The sequence below is a fragment of the Carlito syrichta genome, unplaced genomic scaffold, assembly GCF_000164805.1.
Source record: "Carlito syrichta isolate Samal-C Ts95f unplaced genomic scaffold, Tarsius_syrichta-2.0.1 Scaffold203022, whole genome shotgun sequence".
NCBI classification, from domain to species: Eukaryota; Metazoa; Chordata; class Mammalia; order Primates; family Tarsiidae; genus Carlito; species Carlito syrichta.
Genome location: NW_007147118.1, coordinates 15809 through 23494, shown reverse-complemented (window position 1 = coordinate 23494; position 7686 = coordinate 15809).

Genomic DNA, 7686 nt, shown 5'->3' with positions numbered 1-7686 from the left:
TGTGATTGATCTTGGAGTACATTACATTTGGTGATGAGTAGAATGTATATTCTGTGGTTGTTGGGTGGAATAATCTATAGGTATTTATTAAGTCCATTTGGTCGAGTGTTAAGTGTAGGTTCTGGATCTCCTTGTTGATTTTTGCTCAATGATCTGTCTAGGGCTGTTAGTGGGATATTCAAGTCCCTTGGTAGGATAGTGTTAGAGTCAATATCTTTTTTTTAGTTTACTTAGTAGTTGCTTTATAAATGCTGGTGCTCCTGTGTTGGGTGCATATATGTTCAGGGTGGATATTTCTTGTTGATGGATTGATGCTTTTATCATTATGTAGTGTCCTTTTGCATCTTTTAAAATTTTTGATAACTTAAAGGTTGTTTTGTATGATATTAAGATCACAACTCTTGCCTTCTTTTGTGATCCATTTGCCTAGAAATTTGTTTTCCATCCTTTAACTTCGAGTCTGTGTGCATCCCTTGTAGTGAGATGAGTCTCCTGGATGCAGCAAATAATTGGGTCATGGTTTCTTATCCAGTTTGCCATTCTGTGTCTTTTCAGTGGTGCATTTAGTTCATTCACATTCAGGCTGATTATTGAAATGTGATTGTTTATCCCTGTCATGAGGTTCTTATACAGTTTTTTTCTTTGTTTGCTTGTTTTATTTTGGCTTTGGAGTTGATGTATGTGTGTGTTTTCAAGTTTCTTGTTGTGCTGTCATCTCTGTTGATTCTGTGCTCTGCTGTTCTTTTGGGAAGTTGTGGTTTTTCTTTTTTTATTTCTTCTGTGCTTAATACCTTTTAAAGTGTCTCCTGTAGAGCTGATCTGGAAGCAGCATTATCTCTTAGGGATTGAATGTCTGGGAAGGATTTTAATTCTCCATCACTGATAAAGTTGAGCTTGGCTGGATAGGAAATTCTTGGTTGAAATTGTTTATTTTTGAGGACTTTGAATATAGGCTGCAGTCCCTTCTTTCTTGTAGTATTTCTGCTGATAGGTCTGCCACTATTCTGATTGGTTTTCCCTGATAGGTAATCTGACCTTTCTCTCTTACTGTCCTTAGGATTTTTTTCTTTTGTGCCTACTTTTTGTAGGTGACTTACTATGTGTCTAGTGGTTGGTCTTTTTGTTTGATGTCTTGTGGTGGTTCTCTGTATCTCTTGTGCTTGGCTGGTGACTTGGATTACCTCTTGAAATACTTGCTCCAAGTTGTTCTCCATTTCTCTTTCTTATTCTAGGATACTAGTTAGGCATGGGTTCAGCTTCTTGATATAATCACACATCTCTTGTAGGCTTTGTTCTTTCTTTCTGAGTCTTCTTCCTGTGTTTTTTATAGATTGGGTTAATTCCATGTTCTGGCCTTCAAGTTCTGAGATTCTTTCTTCATCTAGGTTACTTCTGCTTTCCATGCATTTCATCTTGTTATTTACTTCCTGGATGATTTTTTTTGTTGCCAAAATCTCTGTTACAAGTTCCTTCAGTGTTGCATCTTTTCTTTCTTGAGTCTTATTCACTCTTTCCATCCATTCCCTAATCCCTGTCATATTCTGGGGCCAGTCATTGGTGACTTCCATTGTTTGGGCACCAAATTCTGTTTTTTTCAGGAGTTTTGTCTTTGGTATACTTCAAATTGCCTGAGGTCTTCCTTTGGTTTTTTCCTCATTTGTGACAGATAACCTTGTTTTTCTCTTTAGTTTTGTTAGTCAGTGTCAGTGGGAGAGACTTTCCCTTCTGATGTTTGCTCAGTCCTCTATTCTTCCCTGTTCTGGGCTCTGGATTTGTTCTATTTTGAAATAGGACAGTGGATAGGTAGCTTTGCTGTCTCTTATGGTTTTTGAAATTTGAATAAAGTAGGGGATGGGGTTGCTAGGATTCAGAAACTACTTGCAAATTGCAATGTTCACTTATTGTGGTATGTGTTCCCTGAGACCCACTCCCCACCATCACTCTATATTGTGATGCAAAGCAGAAACCAATGCAAAAAACAATTGAGCACACACACACAGAGACATATACACATATCCCAAAACAAACTGGAATAACAACAAAGTGTAACAAAACAAACAACCACAAAAAACTAAGAAAGCTAAACACACACACACATGCCTAGCACAAAGCGAATAAAGAAGAAAAACAGAAAGACTAGAAAGAAAAGAATTCAGATCTAACTCTCAGACATATATTGACACACACTTTAAACTATAAAAACTGAAAATAAAAAACTCCAGAAGAACAAAAGAGCAAAAACTAACCACCACCACCACCAAATTCGAACGATGAACACTCAATCATTCACATACACACATAAACAGAAAACAACAAATGAAAGAAGAAAGAAAAAGAAAAAAATTTGAGGGGATGCAGATCAAATCCTCACATACACATTCATGCACAAAGGAAAAATATTTTAAAATAGATGAACTAACAAAGAATCAAATAATTTTTTAAAATAAAAAAATAATAAAAAAGACAAAGAAACCTGTCCTCTTGTTTCAGACTCTTTATTTGTTCCTCTAATCAGTTTTCTCCTACAGAGCCAGGAAGGAGGAGGGGCAGTGAAGGTGGGCGAGTCTGTAATCCTCTCCTCCCACTCTTGTATGGTCAGTGAGATCTCCTCTGGTGGAGCGGTATGGGATTGTCTCTTCCCCAAGTATGTGCTCACAGGGAGTGCCCCAGATAGGCCTATCCTGGAATGGAGTTCTCCTATTATGACTGATGTCCAGGTTCCACCTTGGTTTGTTCCTCTCAGTTGTGGTCCAGCCATGGGGGTCTGACATTTAGAGGATTACTGGGGCAGAGGGGGTTTGGGTCAGTCCCAGATTTACCACTATCTCTTTGGAGTCCTTTCTCATCCTTTTCTGGCCACACTTTTGTCCCACAGCTGGATCAGGGTAGGGGGTGGGGCACCTGGAACTCAGTACTCTTCAGGTCCCTCCAAAGTTTGTCCTTTCAGAATATTCCCTCTGGGTCACAATCAGTCCCTGAATAGTTGATCTACCAGTCACAGAGATTGGATCTGTTGCTCCGTGGTGAGCAAGCCAGAGCACTTTCCTGTCCCACCTTCCCTGCCCCACCTTCAAGATGGTGGTGGGGTGCCTCTCTTGTCTTCTTCTATAGGACTTTGCCTCTAGACTCCTTCTGCAACCCCTGCTGCCAGTGCCCTGCCAGGCACTGAAGTGGTGAGGCAAAGCCTGGCTGGGCAATCTCTCCTGCCAATGGTGAGGGAGAATCTGGGGTGATAGTCTCTCCCTGCTGCTTTTCACAGGAAAACTTTTGTCCATTTAAAAAAGCAATGACACTTGGTTTTTGTGACCTGGGAAGAGTCAGGGACCAAGCAGAGAGGCTGCAGCACCAGCTATTTCACCAGGGACCTGGCCACTTGCTCTCAAGCCCCTACTTAGACAGTTTTTCCCAGCACTTTCCCAGAAAGTTTTTCCCAGAAAGGGCTTGGTTGATTAAAAAAAAAAAAAGAAGTAAAATGGTGCTTGGCTTCTGTATCCTGGGAATTGCTAGGGTCCAAGCCCAGCAGTTGTGGCACCAGCCGTTGTATCAGGAGAGCCCTGGCCACTAGCTCCCTAGCCCTCACTCAGTAAGCTATTCACTCACCCACTCGCTCACTAGCATGTACACAAAATTTTCCATACATTCACTCACTCACCCTGGGAGTCACATAGTCTGACTGGCTTGGCCACCATCTTCCTGACCATTCCCCTGGATGAAGTTTTTATGCCCCAGTTCTGTTACAAGTTCTTTAAGTGTCCCATCTTGTCATTCTTCAGTCTTATTCATTTTCCCATCTATTCCCTAATCTCTTTTGTATTCTGGGGTCAATTGTGATTTCCATTGTTTGGACTCTGATGTTTGATTTTTCAGGTGTTGCCTATTTGGTACACTGGGAATTACCTGTGTTCTTTTGTTGATTTTTCCTCATTTGTGACAGATCTCTTTCTTTTCTCTTTAATTTTGTTATTCAGTGGTAATGGGAGGGGCTTTCACTTCTGTTATTTGCTCAGCCCTCATCAAAGCCCCTGAATTTGTTCTCTTTTGAAACATGGTTGGGGGTGGGAAGCTTTGCTGTTTCTTGTAGTTTTGAGAGTTGAATAAGGTGAAGGGTAGGGGGCTAGGATTCAGAAAGTACTTGCAAATTACAATGTTCACTTACTGGGTGTATGGGCCTCTTGAGACCCACTCCCCAACACCACTCTATTTGACAATGCTAAGTGTACATGTACCTTCTCAGTCCAAGATAAAGCAATAATAACGAGGAGGACAGAGAAAAGTAGAATGAAATAGAATGGGCAAAATTATTAAAAAATAAAATAAACCACAGAAAAACAAAAGCAAAAACAATAGCACAAAAACAAAACAAAAAAATGACAAAAAGGAAACAAAAAACAAACAAAAGCCAAAACCAACAGAAAAGAAAACACAATAGACACACACACACAAAACAAAAACAGGAAAACTAAACACACACACATAACAAAAATGAAAGAGAAAGAAGTCAAAAAGGAGAGGAATGAAAATTGAATCCTCCCACACACATTCATACATACTAAACCAAAACAAAAGGAGAACAAAACAAAACAAAATAAAAAAGGGGAAGAGGAATGCAAATCAACCCCTCACACACACATTCAAACACACATACTAAACCAAAACAAAAGAAGAACCAAAAAAAACCCCCAAAACAAAAGAAGAACAAAAAATGGGGGGAGATGCAAATTGAACCCTCACACATGTTCACACACACACTAAACCAAAACAAAAGAAGAAGGAAAAAGGAAAAATGAATTAAAAAACAATTTCTGGACACTAACTAATGTCCTCTGGCAGGTTCTGTAATTATTCCTTTCAGCCTCTCACAGGTAAGCCAGCCTTCCATCTCCTGTGTCTGCAGGCTTGTTAACAATCTCCCCAGTGCATGGTCTGGGGTGAGGAGGAGATGGTGAGAGTAGGTGGGATATCAGTCCTCCCCTCCTGCTCTTGTAAGGCCAGAGGGAGGTGCAAGATTGTTTCCTTCCCAGGTGCTGACAGCAGGCACCCCAGCCAGGCTTATCCCAGAGTAGAGTTCTCCAGAGAAGAGTGCAGCCGCCATCCAGGCTCCACCTGGATTCATCCTCTCAGTAGTGCCTCAGTCGTGTGGGTCTGGCATTCAGAAAATTGCTGGGAAGGAGGGCGTTGGGTCAGCCCAAGACTAACTGCTGATCTCTCGGCAGGGGGTGGATCTTCCTAGTCCTTTTCTGGTCACACTATTTGTCCCACGGCTGGATCAGGGTAGAGGGTGGGGTGCCTGAAACTCTATACTCATGCTGTCCCTCTGAAGTTTGTGCTTTCAGGATATTCCCTCTGGGTCATGATCAACCCCTAAGTAGTTAACTTGCAAATCACAGAGAGAGGATCTCTTGTTCCATGGTGAGCAAGCTGGAGCACTTCCCTGCCCAGTTTTTAAGATGGTGGTGGGGGTGCCTGTTTTTGTCTCTTCCAGTGGGACTCTGCCTCTGTCTCCTCACGGTGCTTCCTCCATAGCCCTTGCCAGTGTCCGACCATGGTGGTCAGGCAGTCTGGAAATGACCATCACTCTCAGCAACTTCTCTCCAGAAAAATTCTGGTGATTTTAGAAAATGGCACTTGGCTTCTGTGCCCTGGAGGCACTGGGGTCCAAGCAGAGCAGCTTCTGGCACCAGCTGATTCATCAAGAAAGCCCTGGCCACTTGCTCCCGAGTCCCTACTCAGTCAGCCACTTACAGACCCACTTACAAACTCACATGCACACTCACACAGGGACTCACACAGTCTGACTGGCTCCACCACCATCTTTTCTGATTCCTCTATTTTCTTAATTTTCTATCCTTATTTTTCTGTCTGTGCTTTGTTTCGAATGTTTTATTCTGACCAGTTTTCTTCTCAGTTTACCAAATTTTCTCTCCAACATTTAGTGCTGAATTTTAATTACAACACTTACCAGTTCTAGAACTTCAATATTTAGGGATAAGTTCTCTGTTGAAAATTTTTATATTTTTTGATTTTATTGAACTTATTAAGCATAGTTATATTAAGTCTATATCTGTAAACTCCCTTGTCAGGTTACTTGTGAGTTTGTTCCTACTGCCTATTCTTTATTTTTGGTCATGTGTTCTTTTTTCTTTGAATGTATGGTATTTTAAAAAATTGCATACTGAGCATGTTTTGTGAAAAATTATAGAGGTTATTTGGGGTTCTTGGTTTATATTGATTTGGTGGGCAGAAGACTAGAACAAGGTTTCTCAACTTTGGTACCACTGGTGTTTTGGGTTGGATAATTTTTTGTGGGGAGTTTACGTATACATCGTAGGATGTTAAGTATTATCCTTGGCTACTAATTTCAGTAGAAACTACCTTTCCACAATTGTGACGTCTAGAAATTTCCCTAGACATTGCAGGCAGAATTATAGCTGGTTGAAAACCACCATGCTAGAAGTTCTGATTCCTAAATCACCTTAATCCAGTGAGTGATTGTGGTAGTTCAAACTTGGGCTTACATTCTGTGTGTAACATACTCTGTTTCTACTTCACTCTTACTTTTGTGGTAAAGGCTTTTGCATTTTCATTCCAAAGGCTTTGGTGTTCACCTGAACCTCCCTTATGTTTTGATAAGCCCTGAACTTTTATCTTCCTATCCTTAAGAATCAGTCAAAAACATTACTTAGTCTCTCCACTTTCAGCTGCTCTCTCCACAACTGTAAATGTCTCTGAAGCAGACCTTGAAATACTATGACTGACAGGCCACATCTGGCCTGTCACCTGTTATTGTAAGTAAAGTTTTATTAGAATAGTCATATTTATTCATTTATGTTTGTCTATGACTGTTTTTGTGTTACAGTGACAAAGTTGAGTAGTTGCGACAGAGACTACATGACCTGGAAATCTTAAAATATTTACTGTCTGGCCCTTTACAGCAAAAGTTTGCTAACCTTTACTGTAAAATTTTAGTATCTACTTAATTACAACTATGTTGTAAATTGTAATTTTTATTTTTCTGGTAATTTGCAAAAACATCTCTCTCACTTTTTCTTCAAGAATATAGTTCCTTATAAAAATGATATAACCTTTTATAGATGACATTTTAGCAGTTTATCATTTCTCCCTTATTTAAGTTTGTCTATTAAAAAATATTGAACTTCTATTATATGTAAGGAGTTACTTTCAATATTGGGTATATAGAGATGAATTAAACAAAGTTAGCTTTTCAAAACTTATATATGAGTCTTGATTTAAGCAAGACTTATGAACAAGCAAAAGATCTTAACTTCAAATTTGTAAGTTCCATTTCTTTTTTTTGATTTTTTTCTTGAGTTGGAGTCTCACTCTGTCACCCAGGCTGGAGTGAAGTGGCACACTCATGGCCACCCCAATGTTGATCTGCTGGGCTCTGGCGATCCTTCCGCCTCAGCCTTCCAAGTAGCTGGAAGTGCAGGCGTGCACTACCACACCTGGCTGATTTTTGATTTTTTTATTGTAGACATGAGGTCTCACCAGGTTACCCAGGCTGGTCTTGAACCTGTAGACTCAGGCAATCCATTCTCCTCAGCCTCCCAAACATCCAAACAAAAAAGAGAAACACAGGCCAATATCCCTTATGAAAATACATGCAAAAATTCTTAACAAGATTCTAGCAAATCAGATCCAAAAATACATTTCAAAAATCATCCA